Here is a 26,106-nt window from a genome sequence, read left to right on the forward strand (position 1 = left end):
GTGTCCACATCTGACTACACTTCAAAAAGATCGATGCTCCCTTGGAGGTACCCTGTACCAATTTCAGTTCCACTGTACGGCCAGAGGAAAAACCTGTAGTTACCTTGAAGTAAGTAAAACTGAACTCAGCTGTTTTTTGTTCTGTTAAATTTTATTTTAAACTAAGATAATGTGACACAATTTCAGCTAAATCATTTAACATCTTTTTTATGCCTAGCACTGTGTTGTCTGTAATATTGTTATTTAACATCATTAGTGGCAACAGATGTGGCAGTCATGTTTGTCAGTTATATACTTTTGTCTGAACAGAATGACACAATAAAAAATTGCTTTTATTGTACCGCTGTGATAATTCCTTCGAAGGACATTCATCGCCGCTCGTTGCACGCTCCATAAACAGGAACTGGTTTGTGTTGGTCTGCACCACGCCTCTCTATATGCTGTTGCCACCAACTGCAAGCACCTGCCAAAACGCTTAGGGCTAGGACACTTCCGTATCGCCAAATAGATTTGTGTTGCACGATGTCTGGGGAACAGTGTTCATTGGTGCCCGTCCTGCTCCACTCCGGCCTCGGTCTGAGACGTGAACAGCAAGTTCTTGTAATGGTGAGTTGCACTGCACCGACACAAGAAACGCAGTTTATTGGTCGCTAATTCTGTGGTTCCGTGATGGATACAAGGAAGAACACTGTTGAATAGAATCACAGAACGAGTTACCAAATAATTGTGGAATGATGGAACACTGGTGCTACCGAACGATTACATCGCATCTGCAACAGTAAAAAACTGTAAGGTCAAACTGCTACATACTTTTAACAGTGTGAAAGGTTTGCCACTAGTTCGCATAAGAGTAACAATATAATTTATGGCATGAATTGTAAAACTAGGTTTTGATAAGCAGTTTGCAAAGTCGTTATTACTTTGCTCCAAGTATTATGGATCTGTAGTCTGAAAAGCAAACTGTGACAGTTAATTTTGACGGTTAATGAAAATATTAACATTGATCAGGTAGAAAACTAAATTTTATCTCACGTTGGAAGTTGAAATTTGTTTCTAAGCAATTGAACTCATTGATACAAATTTCTGTAACAGTAATGAAAGTTGAAGTTTGAAGTTAATGTGGGGAAGACCATTGCAAAGAGCAAAATCCGACAAATTTTGATTTCTTTTTTACTCATTTAAGCTGATAGATTTTTTGTGCTTACTGTGCTTGTTTGCATCAGTGTCTTAGTTATCATTTTCCAGCACTGAAATAGTGCGTAATGGCTTATTTAAAGATATTACGTAGAATTATTTTATTGTGAAAAGTTCGTCTGTTAGAATTCATGGGCGTAAGGGTCATGCATCTTCTTTATTACCATGTTCTGCACAGCATCTGTTGATTCATGTAGTAGTGCATAAATTGCCGTACTAAACACTTCTAAATTTTATATATCTAAATCTTCCCTTACCTAAGAATAAACTTTCATTCCACCTGGCAGACATACCCGAACGAGTATAACTGATTCTTTCATGACCATACTTGTACTCATAGCGCATTAGTTCAGGGACAAATTCTCGACTAACAACCACATTCTTTCATTTTCTTATTACAACCACATTCTTTCATTTTCTCATTAGTATTACTATTTCGCACAAATAATATTAAACTATAATAACAACCAACTAACTAAAATTGCACTTTATATTTCTAATTCCTTTACTTAAGTTTTTACTAAGACAATGTGATAAATCATCACTTTGGTGATTTGTTGTTTACTTGTCCATAGCGTTTCTTCCCAGAGTACCTCAGAAACAGATACGGTAACGCGTTACTAGGTACACATAGTCAAGGTTACATTAATTTGTCGCACACTGTAACATCCGAAATTTTTAAGTATATTATTTTCATGTATGTCTTTTTGTATTTCCTTGTGGTTTATGATCATTTCTACTATTGTGTAAACACAAGAAACTAAATATGAGTAATGCATTTCTTATAAATGATATGCTATTTGAAACATCTGGAAACAATTTTATAAAATTCGTAAAATCAGGCATCACAAAATTCGCCTGGGTGATCAAAAAGAAATATTTGGAGAGTAGGAGGTCTTTGACAACAATGGAACTATAAGAGAAGAGACGTAGCCACGAATAACGATGGACACAAAAGTGTGTGGTTCTGGCACCCCAAATATGAGACGGCCGGAGTGGCCGTGCGGTTCTAGGCGCTACAGTCTGGAACCGCGTGACCGCTATGGTCGCAGGTTCGAATCCTGCCTCGGGCATGGATGTGTGTGATGTCCTTAGGTTAGTTAGGTTTAAGTAGTTCTAAGTTCTAGGGGACTGATGACAGCAGTTAAGTCCCATAGTCCTCAGAGCCATTGGAACCATTTTGAACCCCAAATATGTTTTCAGCAATTGCTTGGGGCTGTGAGATGCACTGCAGGTTGCTAAGACAACAAACCATTGACTACTCATAATCTTGCTACAAGAAAAATAAAAGGAGGAGTGACTTTTGGCCTCAGTAAGAATATGGAATATTTCGATTTGGGAACTGGACACCGTAATGTGGAATCATGACATATTTTTACTACTGAGTTTCTGCTTCACAACTTCAACATCCGAAATAGTCAGGTCGAACCTGTACAGAATTTCAAGCTCGTAAAACGCTTGCCAATGTCCTGAAAGAGTTGGACAATATAATTTTTGTATGAACTCCAATTATAATTTCATAGTCATCATCAACCCAAGTCATCACTACCACAACAAGGATCCATGTACTAGCGCCCTATATTTTGAGTGCTACATCACGAATACTAAATTTAACGAACATTGAGAACAGGAACTACCCCAAAAAGCAAAACTAACTTTTTATTCTTCACTGTGACAATTCACATTGTTGAGAGTAAATCAAAGTCATTAACAAAAATTTCAAAAACAACAAAATGACAACCTTTAAGGTTACTTTTTAAAAGAATTATGGAAACCATATAATCTAGTAAACAGTAATGATTTTTACTTCTTATATAATTTTATTAGTTAACCTTGGAGGTAATATTTTTAAGAAATTTGAAAATCATTGAATCTGATAAATCATCTTGATTTCTTTCGCTTACATTAATTAATCCCCCATGAACCATGGACCTTGCCGTTGGTTGGGAGGCTTGCGTGCCTCAGCGATACAGATAGCCGTACCGTAGGTACAACCACAACGGAGGGGTATATGTTGAGAGGCCAGACAAACGTGTGGTTCCTGAAGAGGGGCAGCAGCCTTTTCAGTAGTTGCAAGGGCAACAGTCTGGATGATTGACTGATCTGGCCTTGTAACAATAACCAAAACGGCCTTGCTGTGCTGGTACTGCGAACGGCTGAAAGCAAGGGGAAACTACGCCGTAATTTTTCCCGAGGGCATGCAGCTTTACTGTATGATTAAATGATGATGGCGTCCTCTTGGGTAAAATATTCCGGAGGTAAAATAGTCCCCCATTCGGATCTCCGGGCGGGGACTACTCAAGAGGATGTCGTTATCAGGAAAAAGAAAACTGGCGTTCTACGGATCAGAGCGTGGAATGTCAGGTCCCTTAATCGGGCAGGTAGGTTAGAAAATTTGAAAAGGGAAATGGATAGGTTAAAGTTAGATATAGTGGGAATTAGTGAAGTTCGGTGGCAGGAGGAACAAGACTTCTGGTCAGGTGATTACAGGGTTATAAACACAGAGTCAAATAGGGGTAATGCAGGAGTAGGTTTAATAATGAATAGCAAAATAGGAACGCGGGTAAGCTACTACAAACAGCTTAGTGAACGCATTATTGTGGCCAAGATAGATACGTAGCCCATGCCTACTACAGTAGTACAAGTTTATATGCCAACTAGCTCTGCAGATGACGAAGAAATTGAAGAAATGTATGATGCAATAAAAGAAAGTATTCAGATAGTGAAGGGAGACGAAAATTTAATTGTCATGGATGACTGGAATTCGAGTGTAGGAAAAGGGAGGATAGGAAACGTAGTAGGTGAATATGGATTGGGGGTAAGAAATGAAAGAGGAAGCCGTCTGGTAGAATTTTGCACAGAGCATAACTTAATCATAGCTAACACTTGGTTTAAGAATCATGATAGAAGGTTGTATACATGGAAGAACCCTGGAGATACTAAAAGGTATCAGATAGATTATATAATGGTAAGACAGAGATTTAGGAACCAGGTTTTAAATTGTAAGACATTTCCAGGGGCAGATGTGGACTCTGACCACAATCTATTGGTTATGACCTGTAGATTAAAACTGAAGAAACTGCAAAAAGGTGGGAATTTAAGGAGATGGGACCTGGATAAACTGAAAGAACCAGAGTTTGTACAGAGTTTCAGGGAGAGCATAAGGGAACAATTGACAGGAATGGGGGAAAGAAATACAGTAGAAAAAGAATGGGTAGCTTTGAGGGATGAAGTAGTGAAGGCAGCAGAGGCTCAAGTAGGTAAAAAGACGAGGGCTAGTAGAAATCCTTGGGTAACAGAAGAAATATTGAATTTAATTGATGAAAGGAGAAAATATAAAAATGCAGTAAATGAAGCAGGCAAAAAGGAATACAAACGTCTCAAAAATGAGATCGACAGGAAGTGCAAAATGGCTAAGCAGGGATGGCTAGAGGACAAATTTAAGGATGTAGAGGCTTATCTCACTAGGGGTAAGATAGATACTGCCTACAGGAAAATTAAAGAGACCTTTGGTGATAAGAGAACCACTTGTATGAACATCAAGAGCTCGGATGGCAACCCAGTTCTAAGCAAAGAAGGGAAAGCAGAAAGGTAGAAGGAATATATAGAGGGTCTATACAAGGGCGATGTACTTGAGGACAATATTATGGAAATGGAAGAGGATGTAGATGAAGATGAAATGGGAGATACGATACTGCGTGACGAGTTTGACAGAGCACTGAAAGACCTGAGTTGAAACAAGGCCCCCGGAGCAGACAACATTCCATTGGAACTACTGACGGCCTTGGGAGAGCCAGTCCTGACAAAACTCTACCATCTGGTGAGCAAGATGTATGAAACAGGCGAAATACACTCAGACTTCAAGAAGAATATAATAATTCCAGTCCCAAAGAAAGCAGGTGTTGACAGATGTGAGAATTACCGAACAATCAGTTTAATAAGCCACAGCTGCAAAATACTAAGACGAATTCTTTACAGACGAATGGAAAAGTTAGTAGAAGCCGACCTCGGGGAAGATCAGTTTGGATTCCGTAGAAATACTGGTACACGTGAGGCAATACTGACCTTACGACTTATCTTAGAAGAAAGATTAAGGAAAGGCAAACCTACGTATCTAGCATTTGTAGACTTAGAGAAAGCTTTTGACAATGTTGACTGGAATAATCTCTTTCAAATTCTAAAGGTGGCAGGAGTAAAATACAGGGAGCGAAAGGCTATTTGCAATTTGTACAGAAACCAGATGGCACTTATAAGAGTCGAGGGACATGAAAGGGAAGCAGTGGTTGGGAAGGGAGTAAGATAGGGTTGTAGCCTCTCCCCGATGTTATTCAATCTGTATATTGAGCTAGCAGTAAAGGAAACAAAAGAAAAATTCGGAGTAGGTATTAAAATCCATGGAGAAGAAATAAAAACTTTGAGGTTCGCCGATGACATTGTAATTCTGTCAGAGACAGCAAAGGACTTGGAAGAGCAGTTGAACGGAATGGATGGTGTCTTGAAGGGAGGATATAAGATGAACATTAACAAAAGCAAAACGAGGATAATGGAATGTAGTCGAATTAAGTCGGGTGATGTTGAGGGTATTAGATTAGGAAATGAGACACTTAAAGTAGTAAAGGATTTTTGCTATTTGGGGAGCAAAGTAACTGATGATGGTCGAAGTAGAGAGGATATAAAATGTAGACTGGCAATGGCAAGGAAAGCGTTTATGAAGAAGAGAAATTTGTTAACATCGAGTATAGATTTAAGTGTCAGGAAGTCGTTTCTGAAAGTATTTGTATGGAATGTAGCCATGTATGGAAGTGAAACATGGACGGTAAATAGTTTGGACAAGAAGAGAATAGAAGCTTTCGAAATGTGGTGCTGCAGAAGAATGCTGAAGATTAGATGGGTAGATCACATAACTAATGAGGAGGTACTGAGTAGGATTGGGGAGAAGAGGAGTTTGTGGCACAACTTGACCAGAAGAAGGGATCGGTTGGTAGGGCATGTTCTGAGGCATCAAGGGATCACCAATTTAGTATTGGAGGGCAGCGTGGAGGGTAAAAATCGTAGGGGGACACCAAGAGATGAATACACTAAGCAGATTCAGAAGGATGTAGGTTGCAGTAGGTACTGGGAGATGAAGAAGCTTGCACAGGATAGAGTAGCATGGAGAGCTGCATCAAACCAGTCTCAGGACTGAAGACCACAACAACAACAACAACAACAACATTAATTAATTTTCCTTAGTTTCGGTTATGTTCTGCATTGATGTCTCGTCTCTCATATTTCAGAATTGTTATGGTATTTTTCGTTGTTTTGAAATGGTTAACGTCAAATTAAGTAATAGTGAGTAAATTTTAAATCTTTGTAAAGTTAGTCTATCGAAATTTCTAACAGTAAAAATTATAGTAAGGTTAAGCTGTGTCAGTATTAACACACTGCATAGTACAGTTATGTACTGAATTCTGATTATGTTTATCTTTAACTTCAGTAGTTCTAAAGTTTGGAGAATGAACTTCGAGTTAATTAAATATTCCCTGATCACTTGAATATGTGCAAGTAATAGTAATATGTGTAAATCATCGTTATGTTAAATTAAGTATGATGAAAACCAATTGATTTCAGAAATGAATTCCCCTGATGAGTCCGTTAATATTTGAAACTTCAATATTTCACTGAATAATGTGGGTAGAAGATACAAAACGACACTCATGCTTGAAATGACATGGGATTTTTTAAAACCAAAGAACGAGCACAAAATGACCAGCAGATGGCACTTCATTTCATACAAAAGCAAAAACTAGCGCAACAATTAGCACAAAAAGCGATTTTTAGAAAAGACGATGTTCTTTAGAACAAATGCTCAGCTGTCATTCATCAACAATAGTTCTAGTTTAGGGAAAATGTTATGAACACCACTGTACACCATATCAGTAGGTATAGTGAGAAATTGCAGCAGGATGTTGTGTGTTAATATCCCTAATGAGGTCGGATGATCACCGTAGACTTCAGGTAACCACACAACCAGTAATCACTCGGATTTTGGTCTGGGGACCTGGGAGGCCAAACATGACGAAAGTGGCTGCTCAACATGCAATTCTCACCGAACTATGGGCAAAAGAGATTTTTCACTCGTGTAGCAGTAAAATTCGTTCCTTCCCGCAGGTGTTTATGAGCCAGGCTAGGGATGATGTGATTTTGTGACATGCCGGATTATGTCGCAACTGCACGATTTTCACGCGGTCTCACTGATGTGTAGCTGTCCAGCGCCATCTGTTAGACATGTTTCGCACCCGTTTATTTTTCAATAAAACGGCATGTCATTTCAGGCATGAGTGGATGGAAAGTTTTGCCTCTTGATCTATATTATTCCGTGAATTTGTGCATTTTTGTCTTAACGGACGTTTGGGTCACCCTGAACGATGATATAATTTCGTAAGTACATTCATCTACATGTACATCTACATGACTACTCTGCAATTCACATTTAAGTGCTTGGCAGAGGGTTCATCGAACCACAATCATACTATCTCTCTACCATTCCACTCCCGAACAGTGAGCGGGAAAAACGAACACCTAAACCTTTCTGTTCGAGCTCTGATTTCTCTTATTTTATTTTGATGATCATTCCTGCCTATGTAGGTTGGGCTCAACAAAATATTTTCGCATTCGGAAGAGAAAGTTGGTGACTGAAATTTCGTAAATAGATCTCGCCGCGACGAAAAACGTCTTTGCTTTAATGACTTCCATCCCAATTCGTGTATCATATCTGCCACAATCTCTCACCTATTACGTGATAATACAAAACGAGCTGCCCTTTTTTGCACCCTTTCGATGTCCTCCGTCAATCCCACCTGGTAAGGTTCTAGGCGCTACAGTTTGGAACCGCGCGACCGCTACGGTCGCAGGTTCGAATCCTGCCTCGGGCATGGATGTTTGTGATGTCCTTAGGTTAGTTAGGTTTAAGTAGTTCTAAGTTCTAGGGGACTGATGACCTCAGACGTTAAGTCCCATAGTGCTCAGAGCCATTTGAACCATTTGAACCACCTGGTAAGGATCCCACACCGCGCAGCAATATTCTAACAGAGGTCGAACGAGTGTAGTGTAAGCTGTTTCTTTAGTGGACTTGTTGCATCTTCTAAGTGTCCTGCCAATGAAACGCAACCTTTGGCCCGCCTTCCCCACAATATTATCTATGTGGTCTTTCCAACTGAAGTTGTTCGTAATTTTTACACCCAGGTACTTACTTGAATTGACAGCCTTGAGAATTGTACTATTTATCGAGTAATCGGATTCCAACGGATTTCTTTTGGAACTCATGTGGATCACCTCACACTTTTCGTTATTTAGCGTCAACTGCCACCTGCCACACCATACAGCAATCTTTTCTAAATCGCTTTGCAACTGATACTGGTCTTCCCATGACCTTACTAGACGGTAAATTACAGCATCATCCGCGAACAACCTAAGAGAACTGCTCAGATTGTCACCCAGGTCATTTATATAGATCAGGAACAGCAGAGGTCCCAGGACGCTTCCCTGGGGAACACCTGATATCACTTCAGGTTTACTCGATGGTTTGCCGTCTATTACTACGGACTGCGACCTTCCTGACAGGAAATCACGAATCCAGTCGCACAACTGAGACGATACCCCATAGGCCCGCAGTTTGATTAGAAGTCGCTTGTGAGGAACGGTGTCAAAAGCTTCCCGGATATCTAGAAATACGGAATCAACTTTAGATCCCCTGTCGATAGCGGCCATTAGTTCGTGCGAATAAAGGGCTAGGTGCGTTGCACAAGAACGATGTTTTCTGAAACCATGCTGATTACGTATCAATAGATCGTTCCCCACAGCGGTGCATGTGGATACTGCCTTCAAAACATGTTGTGAATAAAGCTAGAAGTAAAGAGGTTGTTGTTGTTGTTGTGGTCTTCAGTCGAGAGACTGGTTTGATGCAGCTCTCCATACTACTCTATCCTGTGAAAGCTTCTTTATCTTCCAGTACCTACTGCAACCTACATCCTTCTGAATCTGTTTTGTGTATTCATCCCTTGGTCTCCCTCTAAGATTTTTACTCTCCACGCCGCCCTCCAATACTAAATTGGTGATCCCTTGATGCCTCAGAATATGTCCTACCAACCGATCCCTTCTTCTAGTCAAGTTGTGCCAAAATTTCTCTTCTCCCCAGTTCTATTCAATACCTCCTCATTAGTTATGTGACCTACCCATATAATCTTCAGCATTCTTCTATAGCACCACATTTCGAAAGCTTCTGTTCTCTTGTTGTATAAACTATTTATCATCCATGTTTCACTTCCATACAAGGCTACACTCCATACAAATACTTTCAGAAACGACTTCCTGACACTTAATTCTACACTCGATGTTAACAAGTTTCTCTTCTTCAGAAACGCTTTCCTTGCCATTGCCAGTCCTACATTTTATATCCTCTCAACTTCGACCATCATCAGTTATTTTGCTCCCCAAATAGCAAAACTCCTTTACTACTTTAAGTGTCACATTTCCTAATCTAATAACCTCAGCATCACCCGATTGAATTCGATTACATTGCATTATCCTCGTTTTGCTTTTGTTGATGTTCATCTTATATCTTCCTTTCAGGGCACTGTCCATTCCGTTCAGCTTCTCTTCCAGAAGAGACAGAATTACAATGTAATCGGCGAAGCTCAAAGTTTTTATTTCTTCTCCATGGATTTTAATTCCTGCTCCGAATTTTTCTTTTGTTTTCTTTACTGCTTGCTCAATATACAGATTGAATAACATCGGTGATAGGCTACAACCCCGTCTCACTCTCCTCCCAACCACTGCTTCCCTTTCATGCCCGTCGACTCTTATAACTGCCATCTGGTTTCTGTGCAAATTGTAAATAGACTTTCGCTCACTGTATTTTACCCCTGCCATCTTCAGAATAGTAAAGAAGTAATAAATTAAAATGCCATGCCTGATGTAGTAAACTGTAATCTTTTCTTGTTTCTTTGTTTTTTGGTGGGTGTCTGCGAGAAAAATTTTCCAAAAAGTTGGAAATTATGTGGAAATTGCTATGATTCTCAAATTCGTGACGAATACAGTCTGGGTAATTTGACGTATACATAGTTTCTAACATTAACACTTTACTAATCGTGTCAAATCTTTAACCCAAGGATGTACATCTCAGTGAGTAGATTACGACAGCACTTTAAATTTTTAAATTCGATCAATAAGTATATGAAATGGCGGAATCAAATTTCGTAGCCACCTGAAACCGCTATGCTACCTGCATACTCAAGGCATTGAGTGATTGCGTGACTGTTTTAGCTGTTTTACAATATAGATGCCGGATGAAGTGGGTGGGTTACAAATTAAGCTGAACGAGGTGGGAGGGTTGCAGTTGAAACCGATGGCTGACACTCCTTTTGGAGGGCATTCTCTCGTCTTGGTTCTGCCGCTAGTTTATTTCAATATCTGGAGAAACCATCAGCGTTCTCACAGCACTCGCGACACATAATTTATCGGGCAATCTCTTCTGACATCTAGAAGAGATCTTGGTGCCAGCAGAAAAGCGCCTCGTTCTAAACGAGAGAGGCATTAAATCAGCAGTTTCCAGAGTGTTCCCGGACGCTCGCTACTGGAATGAAGACCGCAGTAAGTTGGTGGCAGGCGAGGGGGACCGCCGGGGTGGGGACGGACGTCGGCCAAGAAGTTGGCGGCGGGCGGGCAGGCAGCAACTTGTTGAAAGAGTTGATCCGCGCCGTAATCTGGCGCCGCCGCGGCCCGCGGTTCATTAGGGCGGCCGTTCGGCGCCCTTCCCGAAACCGTCAGAAGGGCGGAGGAGGGTCGAAGGGCCGCGGTAGGGCGCAGCATCCGCCAGCAACCTCGTGCTGCACAAGGGCCACACCGAGGGCTGTGGAGGGATTTCTGGGTCGCTGAAGTGGGTGCAGAAGTGCGGGAGATCATGCGCAGTAGTGATTTATACCTATTCACTACGTAATGTTAGTGTTGTAATAGTCTCTAGAACAAATTTAGTTTGATATACCTCTCCACGCTAATCTACCCAGTGCAAGCAAGCCTCTTCGTCTCTGCATAGATACTGCAACCCACTCGCGTTTGAACCTGCTTACTGCACTGAAGGTTTTGTCTCCCCAAATCAAATGTTCAAATGTGTGTGAAATCTTATGGGACTTAACTGCTAAGGTCATCAGTCCCGAAGCTTACACACTACTTAACTCAAATTATGTAAGGACAAACACACACACCCATGCCAGGGGAAGAACTCGAACCTCCGCCGGGGCCAGCCGCACAGTCCATGACTGCAGCGCCTTAGACCACTTTTTTTTTAATCTCATTTTGTTCGCTTTCGTTCTTTGCATCTGCTCAGGGCGGACGTCGAAAGACATCCGTTTAAGTTCGTTGTTGATCGGTTAACTCAGTTTTTTTATTACAGAGGGCTGCTAACCCTCTGACCGAACACGCGCTCACTGCGCTAATCGCGCGCGGCTTTGTATCCCCCTACGAATCCTCTCTCCACTCACGCCATTCTCCATTACCACATTAAGTATTCATTATTGCGTAAACTGAAGGTGGAGGAGAGAGAAAGTAAAGGAAAGGGAAGAAACTAATGATGAGAGCTACATCGGGGCTTTGTGAGGAATCAGCGGCGACGAGTGAAAATGTGTGCTAGACTTGGACTCGAACCCAGTACCTTCTGCTTCCTAGGCAGTTTCTTTAACTACTGAGCCACCTGGACATCGCAGATGTGCGGACTATCTCGGCACGCTCTCCGGCTGACACACACTCCCATTTAGTGCCACCTATCCACAGTTCCTTTCCACCGAGACGCCCTGCTAAACCCGCAGGACAGGGCAGGTCGTTTTGATTGTGGAAAGGGGCCAAAATAAGCGCCTGTCAGTTACACTCGAAGATACAACTTTATTTATTTGACCAAACATTACAAGAGCCAAGAAAATTTAAAAAAAAAAACACACACAGCATTAATTTACCGCTTGAATGCGCCATACACTCTCATGCCTTAAGGGCAAGACCACTTTAATTTAAACTCGGCTGAAAGGCAATAACTTAAGACTCAAACCAAAATCATAAATTTAAAATGCAGAAATCCTTATCTTAAATCATTTCTTTCAATTAGGCCGAAGGCCCAAAGAATCTCACACCTTAAGAGCAAAACAAATTTAATTTTTAAAAAATCGGCTGCAGGTCCATGTCTTAAGACTAAAAGCAAAATTAAAGTTTCAAAAGGCAAAGGCCTTACCATAAAACAGTTCATTAATTAGGCTGAAGGCCTAAACAATCTTAAGGGCAAAACAACCTTAATTTAAAAATCGGCTAGAAGCCATACAAATACATACAAGAACAAATAAGAAAAGGCAGTACACCCAATGGCGCTCAGAATTTTTCGAGGGTCGGCCTGGAATTCAAACAGTACCGCTCGTTTAGGTGAGACAGGCAGTCGGCCCAACCATTCTCGATCCGACGACAACGCAACCGACAGACAAAAAATGGCTCTGAGCACTATTGGACTTAACTTCTGAGATCATCAATCGCCTAGAACTTAGAACTACTTAAACTTAACTAACCTAAGGACATCACACACATCCATGCCCGAGGCAGGATTCGAACCGGCGACCGTAGCGGTCGTGCAGTTCCGCTAGGCCACTCTGGCCAGCTCAACCGGCAGACAGTCAACGGACCCACTGACAAGATATCTGCCGCTCTCGCCCAGCACACAACAGGGAGTTCAATGGAACAACGTAGAAAGTTATTGGCGCCCACAAACAATTATACATTGAGCTGTCAAACTACACACCGTGCTGGACAGCGACAACACGATGAGGAAAATACACTGCCTGAACTTACGTCAGCGACCAGGTCAGGTAACCGGAACGTTAACGGCCGCAAGGCAGAAGATTCCGCTGGTGCACTTCAATTCAAAATAACGAAGTACACTTAAACTCCAACAAAGGGTGGTTAGAATTTGCCAACCTGAAAACACCCGTTGTCGCTCGCGGGAATGTCCCAACAGCCGACAACTAAATCCAAATGACACAATGTGAACAGTCGTGACTTGCTGGTAGATTAAGTCAAAACTCAACTTTCGCGTTTAGGATGTGTGAGCCATCGACCTCGTAGCAATGGAAACAACGCTACACACCTCGACCGCGCGTAGGCGCCGCCAGTAACCAGGGCAAAACTACGCGCCACGGAGATTTCCTCGCTGCTCCACTCCAACCGACCAAATGCCAGGCCCGGAAACGGTGAAAGGACCAAATATACGTCGGCCGATGAGACGACCAACCGAACGACCAACCAATGGTCGTTTCGCTCCAATTTCCCTCCGTCGGACAGTTCATGTGTGTCGCCAGCGGTCGGCGAGCACTGGCTGTCGGCGCCTCAGCGGCGCTGCGTCCCCGACTTCACTGCTGCTGCGACCCGACTGCACTGCTGGTCCTTCTCCAACTGACTGCCAGACACACGACGATCAGGAAATACTGTCCGTCGCTCCAGAGATGGTACGACAGTTTACTTATCGATACGCGCAGCTGCTGCCGCTCACGGGCAAGTAAGGCAGGAAGAGTGACGCCAGTAAATGGAATAAGAAAACGAGGCGGCAGCACCCTAATAGAAGATGACAAACAATAAATGGGATAAACCCGAGCCGTGCACGGCTCCTCCACGTCCTCCATATTCACTAATTTTAGATTCTCACTGGAAGTCGAACGTAAATAAATGTGGACCCACAGTGAAGACTGTGGATTTATTGCCTATAGAGACGAATCAAGTACATCAATGCATGGCGCCTCTTCTTTCGAACATACGCCATAGAACAGACACCGCGCGAAACCTGCAGCTGTGATACGTATTATGTAAATTGGAGGAGGAGGGAAAGGAAGGTGAAGGAATTAATAATATCAGCTGTATCGGGACTTTATGTTGAATTTGAGACAATGAGTGATGTTAAATCACAGTAAGACTCAGTTTTTACAGTTTCTAACTCACAATTCAACAATAACCGATATTTTGATCAGACAGAATGGGCATATTATAAGCGAGACGGAACAGTTCAAGTTCCTAGGCGTTCGGATAGATAGTAAGCTGTTGTGGAAAGCCCATGTCCAGGATCTTGTTCAGAAACTAAATGCTGCTTTATTTACCATTAGAACAGTATCTAAAATAAGTGACACTTCAACACGAAAAGTAGTCTACTTCGCATATGTCGTATACGCTTATGTCGTGTGGTATTATTTTTTGCGGCAATTCTTCTGATTCAGAAAGGGTATTTTTGGCTCAAAAACGGGCTGTTCGAGCTATATGTGGTGTAAGTTCGAGAACGTCTTGTCGACCCCTATTCAATAGTCTGGGAATTCTGACATTTCCCTCACAGTATATATTTTCTTTAATGTCGTTTGTTGTTTGCAATATTAGCCTATTCCCAAGAGTGAGCAGCTTTCACTCAGTTAATACTAGGCAGAAATCCAATCTCCATGTGGAATCCACTTCCTTTTGTGCAGGAAGGAGTGCAGTATTCTGCTGCATCCATTTTCAATAAGCTACCACAACAACTCAAAAATCTTAGCAGTAGCCCAAACTCTTTTAAGTCTAAACTGAAGAGTTTCCTCATGGCTCACTCCTTCTACTCTGTCGAGGAGCTCCTGTAAGATCTAAAAAATTAAGTAAATTCCAGTGTTACATTGTTGATTTTCTTTATTTAAACTTACTTGTCACCTGAATATGTTTTTTATATTTTATTTTATCTGTTTGAAATGTCGTGTTATAATTTCATGTATTGACTTGTTCCATGACCATGGAGACTTCTCCTTAATTTGGTCCCACGGAACAATAAATAAATTTAAAAAAAAGTGTGCCAATCTGGGATTCCAAACAGGGATGTCCTGCTTCCTAAACAGAGACGTTAACTACTGCCCCACCCAGACACAGTGTGTATGGCATATATGCGGACTATCCTGGAACGTTTCCCGGGAGGCGCACATTACCATCTACTGCCATCTATAGGCAGCCCCTATGATGTCCCACATGTTCGCTAATTCTAGATTCCCTCTGGAGGTAAAACGTGAATGTAGACCCAGAGTGAAGATTGTGGATTTATTGCCTATCGAAGCTAATCGATTATATCAATGAATGTTGTCTGGTCTTTCGGTCATGTCCAAAGAGGCAGACATCACGAATTCGTATTACTATTCCTTTATGGTTTAGGAGGTGTCGTATCAACCAATTCCTACTTTTAATGGTATCATAAATTTCGTTCCTTCTCAATTATTTTCCATACCACTTCATTAGATAACTGATCTACACATGCAATCTTCAGCATTCTTCTGTAGCATAATATTTGGGAAACTCCTGTTCTTATCTTGTCTTAACTGTTCACCATCCACGTACCACTTCCATACAAGGCTACACTGTAGACAAATACCTACAGAAAAGACTTTTTAAAGTTTAACTTTATGTTACAAGCTAAAATTTTTATATCTTTCAGAGAGCTTTTTCTGAGTGTCGACAGTTTGCGTTTCATATGTTTGCAAATTCATACACAGTCATTTATTCTGCTACTCAAACCGCAACACTCATTTGCTTCTTTTAGTTCCACACTTCCTAATTTAATTCCCTCATCATCACTTGAAGTAATTCAACTTGCTCACCCCTTCCTGCTTGACACTTCTGGCACCTGTACCAAGACAACGGACACCCATGCTACTAGTTGGGTTTTACCCTCATCGTGCTCATAGCTATCTTCTTCAAGCATGCGATGTAATGCATCTGCTATCCTGTTCTCTGGACCTATAATTTGCCTGACCATAAACTAAAAGACGGATATGTGGTCAGCTCACCGTGAAATCCTGCACCCTTTCCTGGCTGAGACCATAACCCGGCTAAGTGCCTGGTTGTTCGTTTCTAAGGAGAATTCCCTGAGTTGCAGGTAAAAGCTAAGCTTCTCCAAGGCGAAAAGGGACGCCAGAGTCTCCCACTCATACACCGAATATTTAAGTTCAGCTACCGCTGGCTCCCTCTCATACGTAAGTGGCCGGACGCCGCTCACCCTGATGTTCCTGCAAGAGAACAGCTGCAACACTCAAATTAGAGGCAACCGTCTGAACCACAGTCGGACGCTCCAAGTCGGGAATTATCAAAACTGAAAAGTTGTATAAGCTGCCTTAACAGTTTCAAATGGTTCTTGCTGGCTTTGATTCCGCTCAAAAGATTGATCCTCCTTGCATAAGTTTTTAAGAGAGGGCGCTAACTGTGCAAAAGTTGGCGAAAAATTTAAGAAAGAAGCTGACCATGACTGTGAGTCTGGCCACACACTTCTTCTTCTGTGGACGGAAAACTTACACCAACCCTAGTCTGCTCATGGTGAACACTGACCCCATTGGCCGAAACTACATGCCCCCAAAAGAAAGTTTATCGATGGTTCAAAATAATTTTTGATGGTTTAACAGTGAGCCCAGCCTCTCTAAGATGAACCAATGCCTCCTCCAATTTCTGAAGATGCTCAGAAAATGTATCACTATAGACAAGGACGTCATGTAAATGGTTGTAAATTGATTTGAATTTGAAGTCTTCCAGCCCATTCCCTAAAAGACATGACAAGACAGGGCCCCGGTCGAAAGCCTGAAAGGAACTCAGTTGAACTTGTACAGCTTCCAGTCCGAGCAGAAGGCAGTCACATGCTTAGAGTCGTCAGTTAATGGGAGCTGACAACAGTCTTCGTTGGCTCTAATACTGTAAAGAAATGCACACCCGTGAACCAGGTAAAACAATTATGGAGATCAGGGAGTGGAGCACATTCTAAATCAGCTTTCTGACTTAACGCCCTCTAGTCCACGATGGCTCGATAGACCGCAGGAAACATATAATGAAGTGGAAGGTCGAATCACCCTATCGCGGTGGATACCATTAACTAACCCCCGGAAAATATTCAGTCTAGGAAGAGGAAAGTTATTTTGTGCTTGTCAGACTGAAACCTCTTTAGGTAGGCAGATTTTTTAGCTAATTTTATTAATAGTCCACAATTTGTTACCAGGACGTCAGGGAAAGTTGAGTAACAACAACTGGCGCCAGATGACCAACCTCAAAATCAGAGTGTTTTCCTACCTCTCATCAATTTTCACTGATGCATCGGTGTTACAGCCTCCGTCTTATAAATCGTCTGAAGATGCTCCAGGCCGCACTTCATCCTCACCCACACCATCAAACGATATTTGATGGACTCTTGCTATGTTGTTGTTGTTGTTGTTGTGGTCTTCAGTGCTGAGACTGGTTTGATGCAGCTCTCCATGCTACTCTATCCTGTGCAAGCTTATCTCCCAGTACCTACTGCAACCTACATCCTTCTGAATCTGTTTAGTGTGCTCATCTCTTGGCCTCCGACTTATGACCTCAGAAGATATGTCCCATAGTGCTCAGAGCCATTTGAACCAAAAAAATCTTGTTCTCCCTCTACGGTTTTTACCCTCCACGCTGCCCTCCAATACTAAACTGATGATCCCTTCTTCTAGTCGTCTCCCCAATTTTATTCAGTATCTCCTCATTAGTTATGTGGTCTACCTATCTAATCTTCAGCATTCTTCTGTAGCACCACATTTCAAAAACTTCTATTCTCTTCTTGTCTAAACTATTTATCGTCCACGTTACACTTCCATACATGGCTATACTCCATACAAATACTTTCAGAAACTACTTCCTGACACTTAAATCTATACTCGATCTTAACAAAATTCTCTTCTTCAGAAACGCTTTCCTTGCCATTACCAGTCTACATTTTATACCCTCTCTACTTCGACCATCATCAGTTATTTTGCTCCCAAAATAGCAAACCTCCTTTACTACTTTAAGTGTCTCATTCCCTAATCTAATTCCCTCAGCATCACCCGACTTAATTCGACTACATTCCATTATCGTAGTTTTGCTTCAGTTGATGTTCATCTTATATCCTTCTTTCAAGACACTGTCCATTCCGTTCAACTGCTCTTCCAAGTGATTTGCTGTCTCTGACAGAATTACAATGTCATCGGCGAACCTCAAAGTTTTTATTTCTTCTCCATGGATTTTAATACCTACTCCAAACTTTTCTTTCGTTTCCTTTACTTCCTACTCAATATACAGATTGAATAGCATCGGGGAGCGGCTACAACCCTGTCTCACTCCCTTCCCAACCACTGCTTCCCTTTCATGTCCCTCGGACTCTTATAACTGCCATCTGCTTTCTGTACAAATTGTAAATAGCCTTTCGCTCCCTGTATTTTACCCCTGCCACCTTCAGAATCTGAAAGAGAGTATTCCAGTCAACATTGTCAAAAGCTTTCTCTAAGTCTACAAATGCTAGAAACGTAGGTTTGCCTTTCCTTAATCTTTCTTCTAATTAAGTCCCATAGTGCTCAGAGCCATTTGAACCATTTCTTCTAAGACAAGTCGTAGGGTCAGTATTGCCTCACGTGTTCCAAAATTTGTACGGAATCCAAACTGATCTTCCCCGAGGTCGGCTTCTACCAGTTTTTCCATTCGTCTGTAAGGAATTCGCGTTAGTATTTTGCAGCCGTGACTTATTAAACTGATAGTTCGGTATATTCTTGCTATATCATTTGGATTATTCAAGTCAATAAAATGTTTCTGTAATGCCGTTCTGGTTCTGTAATGGAAGAAACTAATAGTTAGCTCTTTTTATACTAAAATAATTAGGGTAAAAGCACATAAACAGAATTAAGAAGAAAATTATAGACTGAGCAAAAATACGTATGAATTTGCTGTTGTCAGATCGGTGAGGTACATCGGCTTCTGATCACGAAGATGTCCATTTTAAAAGGAGAGAAATAACAGTTTGTTCCGATGCCACTAAAATAATTGAAATATGACAACAATACAATTAAGAACAAATACATAGATTCACCAAAATACATACAGATTTTCGGTCGTCTTGTCAGATCATCAACTTGCACATAACAACGACTTGCGCTACACTGTTGTATGGTGACGCATGGATGAGGGAGATACGTGGTTGGAGAGCACCCGCCCCCCCCCCCCCCCCCCGCCTCACGGTCGCGCTTGACGTTAGACAAAGCAGTCAGTGTGTATCTCAAAGACAGGAGGATAGCGTTCGAGTGTTACATCACTCAATAAAGGGAAGTTTTCCTGCTCAGATAACATTAGGTTCCTTTCAGAGTATGCCGGTGCAATAGCTCCGTACTTAGTAACCATATACAAAGGCTCGCTCGACTAAAGATCAGTACCATGAAACTGGAAAACTGGGCAGGTCACTCCAATATTCAAGAAAGGAAATTGGAGTAATTCACTAAATTACAGATACATCTCACTACCTTCTATCTGCTGAAGGGTTCTGGAACCGTCTTAGACTGTTTGCACATGATGCTGTTACTTACCATCTAATAAAGTCATCACAAGATCAAAACCGATTGCAAAATGATTTAGAACCGATGTCTGTACGGTGCGAAAAGTGGCAGTTTTGTCTGAATAGTGAAAGTCATCCATATGAGTACGAAAAGGAATCCATTACATTTCGGTTACACGATAAATCACACAAATTTAAAGGCTTTCAATTCAACTAAATACCCACGAATTATAATTACGAACAAAATGAATTGTGACGATCAAATGGACAGTGTTGTGGGGGAGGAAAACCGAGCACTGCGTTTTATTGGTGGAGCACTTAGATGATGCAAGTCTGCTACAGAAACTGCTTACACTAAACTTGTTCGTCCTCTGCATGAGTACTGCCGTGCCGTATGGGATGCTGACCAGATAGGTATTACATCGAACTACGCGAGAGATTGTCACGGGTATGATAAGGTAGCTGGGTAGGAGTCTTTAAAATAAGGCGCTTTCCATTGCGGCGATATATTTTCATGAAATTTCAATCATTCACTTTCTCGTCTGAATGTGAAAATATTTTACTGCCACCAACCTATGCAGGGAGAAATTATCACCGTAATAAAATAAACAGAACCACATAGAATGATTTTAGTGTTCATTTTTTCTGCGCGCTGTTAGAGGATGGAGCGGCAGAGAAATAGTCTAAAGAACCCTCTACCAGGCACGTAAGTGTGAACTGCAGAGTAACATGAAGATATCGATGTAGATACCCTGAAATAATGAAAATAAATGAGAACACTGTTTTTCAGCAAAGTACTTTCGCACGTCTGAAAACGCTATGTTACAAAACTACTGGCATCAATAGTTTTTGCAGCAGGCAGCCTCCATCTGGGTGACCACTTGCAGTTTCAGGTTACTTGTTTACATGTACTGTCTGAAAATGGTTGGGCGTTCGAGCATACTATGTTTGGACTGAATAACAAAATGAAGGTGGAGGGATATCAGACGCTTCTTGGTAGAAATGTGAGACGATAATTTCTATGGGTGTGACTGGTAAACCAGATGAGAGAGAGGTTGTAGTCACGCGGTGCTCCTTATGTGTTAGCCGGTGTCGCCAGACACCTGTTTACATGGGTTGTACAAAAGTATGGAAATACAGTGATAAATGTATTCCTGTACATAAACGCAGATTATAGCAAAGCTTGCACGTTCCGCTTTTGTATTTGACCACGGACGCCACCTGTTCAATACTGCGTTCCAAGTATCAGCCGTGGCCAGAAAAGTGTTCTGTGCACTATTGAGTACATTATGTCGGAGCTAAGTGACTTCGAACGTGGGCAGTCGTTCGTACTTGTATAGTGCGTGCTTCCGTAACCAAGGTAGCTGAAGCGTTTGCTGTTTCCAGAGGAACAGTATCGAAGTTTTATGTCGCATACAGGGAAGACAAGAAACCATCATCCGCCAAGTCACAACGCTCACGAAAGCGCGTGTTGAGTGATTGTGCCGGACGGTCGATCAAGAGTATTGTGACGAAAATGAGAGGACGACAGCTGCAAAAGTCATTACAGTACTTACTATCACACTCGCAAGTCCTGTCAGCAGCAAAACAACACGAAGAGGCTTCCAGAAGTAGGGAATTGCAGGACAAGCTGGAATCCCAAAACAACGCATCAGTGATCCAGATGTTCGTAACAGTAAAACGTAGTGCCAAAGCCATAAAACCTGGTCTATGTGGTCTATGGCGTAATGAGAGAAAATCATTTGGTCGTATGAGTCTAGTTTCTTCTGTTTCCAACTTCTGACAGTGTTTGGGTTCGAAGAGTGAAGTACGGCGGCGTTTCGGTGATGATATGGGTAGCCATACCGTTATATTGTATGGACCCATGGTTACTCTACAAAGTCAGGGATTATGTAACCATTTTGGCTGATCGGGCCCATCGCATTGTACAGTCTTTGTTCTCAAATGGTGATGGTATGTTCCAAGACGACCCTACCCCTATTCACACCGTTCACGTCTTCCAGGACTGATTTTGTGAGCACGAGGATGAGTTCTTGCGTCTCCCCTCGCCACCACAGTCACCAGATCTCAATATTACTGAGATCTCGTAGACCAGTTAGGAGAGAAGGGTGTGTGGTTATTCTCAACGTAGACTATCTTTCCCTGAAGCTGCCACTGTTTTGCAGGAAGAGTGGTATAAGATTCCATTAAGAACCCAACAGGACCTGTAAGTATCCATTCAGAGACGACTTGAAGCTGTTTTGAACGTCAACGGTTTTTCTCCACAGTATTAAGTAGGGTAATGTACTACACACATCAAAAAAAGTTTTGCGTCTCCTCGGTTCCCAGAACTAATGAAGATAGAGGTTGATTGTGGATATTGTATCACAGACACAGTCCCTTTGACTGTTGAGAAATGTCACCAAACCCGTCCAAAGATGTAAACAACCATGCATGACCAGCACCTATTAGACGGAGGGGGTCCGACAGCCTATCAGCTGAAGTCATTCCTCCAGGAAGAAGGTACACAGCTCGTGTTGTCTGTAGACGGTCAATACCGCGGTTCGATGGCGGCCGCATTGTTACTTTGTAGCCGGCCGAAGTGGCCGTGCGGTTAAAGGCGCTGCAGTCTGGAACCGCAAGACCGCTACGGTCGCAGGTTCGAATCCTGCCTCGGGCATGGATGTTTGTGATGTCCTTAGGTTAGTTAGGTTTCACTAGTTCTAAGTTCTAGGGGACTAATGACCTCAGCAGTTGAGTCCCATAGTGCTCAGAGCCATTTGAACCATTTGTTACTTTGTGCCAGGAAGGGCTCTCAACGAGGAAAGTGTCCAGGGGTCTCCGAGTGAAATAAAGTGATACTGTTCGGACATCGAGCAGATACAGAGAGACACGAACTGTCGATGACATGTCTCGCGCAGGCCGCCCAAGGGCTGCTACTTCAGTGGATGACCGCTACCTACGGATTATGGCTCGGAGAAACCCCGACAGCAACGCCACCATGTTAAATAATGGTTTTCGTGCAGCCACAGGACGTCGTGTTACGACAGAAACTGTGCGCAATAGGCTGCATGATGCGTATGGCGGGATCCATTTTTGCAACCACGAAGCCATGCAGCGCGCTACAGATGAGCCCAACAACATGCCGAATGGAACGCTCGCATATTCCTTCAACCAGATAATCGTCGGAGACGTGTTTGGAGGCAACACGGTCAGGCTGAATGCCTTAGACACACTGTCCAGAAAGTGTAGCAAGGTCGAGGTTCCCTGCTGTTTTGGGGTGGCATTATGTTGGGCCAACATACGCCGCTGGTGGTCACGGAAGGCGCCGTAACGGCTGTTCGATACGTGAATGCTATGTTCCGACCGATGGTGCAACCATATCGGCAGCACATTGGCGAGGCATTCGTCTTCATGATCGACAATTCGCGCCCGCATCGTGCACATCTTGTAAATGACTTCCTTCAGGATAACGACATCGCTCGACTAGAGTGGCCAGCATGTTCTCCATACATGAACCCTATCGAACATGCCTGGAATAGATTGAAAAGGGCTGTTTATGGATGACGTGACCCACCAACCACTCTGAAGGATCTACGCTGAATCGCCGTTGAGGAGTGGAACAATCTGGACCAACAGTGCCTTGATGGACTTGTGGATAGTGTGCCACGACTAATACAGGCATGCATCAATGCAAGAGGACGTTCTACTAGGTATTAGAGTTACTGGTGTGTATAGCAATCTGGACCATCACCTCTGAAGGTCTCGCTGTATGACGGTACAACGTTCAATGTGTGGTTTTCATGAGCAATAAAAAGGGCGGAAATTATGTTAATTTCTATTCCAATTTTCTGTACATGTTCCGGAACTCTCGGAACCGAGGTAATGCAAAACTTTTTTTTGATGTGTATATATTTGTGTCGTTTACATGTTTTTGGTCACTCCCTGGCGATTTTCCACCGCTGTTCCTCCTGGATATTCTTGATCTTCTCCCACGTTGGCATACTTTTCTTCACGGTACTCTCACTATATCCATTTGCACTGAAAGAGGTTCGCAATTTGTAAAGTTCATTCGTGTCATCATGCACCTCGAGTAATTGAACTGAAACAGACTCTAGCCGTGAAAGACAACGTTCTCATAAATGCAGTCTGTTTGAAAGCGCACGTCTTCGTACATCTCTGAAAGTAGTATCCTCTAGAGAGGAAAATTCAATATACTGTTGCTCCACCCCGTGCATCGTTATTGGCTTGGATCCTCCTTCAAAAGTTGTCACATGGTGCTCAAGACGCTACTGTACAATTACGTCGCGTTCTTCGAGCAAGGTCCTCCATGAGGTAATCCAGTGAGGGAAGAGGACTGCGGTGACAAAGCACATCACCTGTCAACAGGTCTCATACGTTCTCAGTCACTTATTCTTGTTTCATGTGTCACTGTTGGCATAAACGAAAATTAAACGTTCCGTTAATTTCAGAGATTATTATTGTTTATGTTCCTTTCTCTGCATTAAAAATGCAACTTTTTCTGCAAAGTGAACGACAGTTGTTCTGTTCGACTGGAAAAATTAATAGTTTCGCTGCAAGTTACAGGTGCAATGGTTGCGGAAAATTTGAGCTAAATAACTTTTCATAACTTTTACACCATCCCAAGACAGTGCGTTATGCTTTCTGCAAACATTAGCTCCTGAGTTGAATGGAAATGACGAAAAGCTGTTTTATGTTAATGTTATAGGCGTCCGTAAGGGGTAGGATTGCAAGAGGGAGCTCTTGCTCCCCCCTGCAAGTTTGGGTACAGAATTCTGACGCATGCAATTCATGATTAATTATGCTTACTCGTTGGCGCGGCATTGGTTTCGGCAGTATTATGCATTCAAGGTGGTTGTAAAGGTTCACACAACACTACCAAAATGGTCGCCAACTCTTCTGTCGCATAATCATGTTGCCTTTGTTGGGCTCCAGAAAGATACCATTTCAACATGCTGGCGAGCGAATTCCGGTGCCTGTACCCAGAATAAAATTGACACGGCTACAGTATATGTGCTCAACATTCACTCCCAATTACCACAAAGATGACCCCTTCTCCTGCTGCTGAACGACTTATCACAGCATCAGTTTACCATTTCTCTGTAGTCAAGTAACACAAGTCATGACTTCCTGATACCATGTTCAGATACACTATTACAGAGCGACTGTAGAAGGCTTTGAACATTATTGTCTTGCCATCTGTCGTTGTGGTCATCCGTACCTCATCTATGGAACGAAAAAAGAAAATTCCACTTACTGCATAAGAACACACAGGGAAAATCTGAGAAAATGAAGATCAAACAGATCTTCACTTCAAGAATGGGAGCTTTCCAGCCTCATAGGGGTGGAATGCAGCGTAACAGGTAGTCATAGAGCTGTGGATTGATTAGCACAATAAAGCGTCCAGCTCGGGGACAAAAGTCATCTGCATTCAATCCTAGGCTATTAAGAGTAGACTGTACGGAGGAATTTGAGACTGTCTAGGTAATTATGTCCCGGGACACATTTCAGCCAAACAACTCAAAAATGTAGCTTTCAAAACACATTTTATTGAACATTAACTACGCCAGTAAACTGTACAAAATAGAAGTCATGAAAATAATATAATAAATGCTTTAACATGGTCGGAAGTGAAATTATGTAAGCAAACAAAGGTTCCTAAATTTAAAAAGCATGTTTAATGTTTATTTCTTCTTTTTCAGCATGAGGGCGTGTTTATGAGAGCCAGTTTTGCTGGTTGTGTTAGTTAACAATGAACAGGAATTTCTCGAGTTTTCTGATATAAAAATCCTATATAAATTTCAACGGGCGACCGTCATTAATGCGTCATAATTTGCAGGCAATGCTACAGGGTACCCTTACAAATACTGTGTACTGTAAGAACAGTTATAGCACGGTACGTAAAATTTCAGAAGCTCGCACAGTGCTTTCTCTGATGATATCCAAAACCTGGAAAACAGTGCAGTGTTTAACATCCGCTCACAAGCAGAACTGGACGCGAGATTTTTCGCAGCTGGTAATGACGCCATGACGCCTTTCGATACTATTTGACTACGAGACAGCAGATCCCAGGTTCCGGCATTCGGCTCTGGCTCTGGAAGGTGAACGTAGTGTCCTGGCGCCGGGGGCGTGGGGGCGGGGGGGGGGGGAGGGGGGAGGGGGCGAGGGAAGTGAGACCGCAGAGCAACTTCAGCTTCCAATCCCACCGAGTACATTACGGCAAATCCCGCAGCTACTCTGCCTGCTCCGCTGTAGCCTGGAGCCATCGTCACCGGCTGCTAAATGTAAACACGGGCCAATGCGTTCACGACACGCCTCACACGGGTCAACGTTGCGGCTCGAGGTAGTGACTTTTCTTCCTTTTTTTTTCTTTATTTTGGCTTCGGGGTACAAGGACCATACAGCCAACAACGGTTATAAAGTGTCAAAGAAACATAGTCGCAAAAAAGCAGAACAGCACAAAATTACGAAGTTAGCATGTAAACACGCCCTTAAAGTAAAATAAAAGCGCAATTAGATGAACACTAGAGAGCCGACGGCAGCTATGACAA

Source organism: Schistocerca nitens, chromosome 6 (genome assembly GCF_023898315.1).
Source record: "Schistocerca nitens isolate TAMUIC-IGC-003100 chromosome 6, iqSchNite1.1, whole genome shotgun sequence".
Classification (NCBI taxonomy): domain Eukaryota; kingdom Metazoa; phylum Arthropoda; class Insecta; order Orthoptera; family Acrididae; genus Schistocerca; species Schistocerca nitens.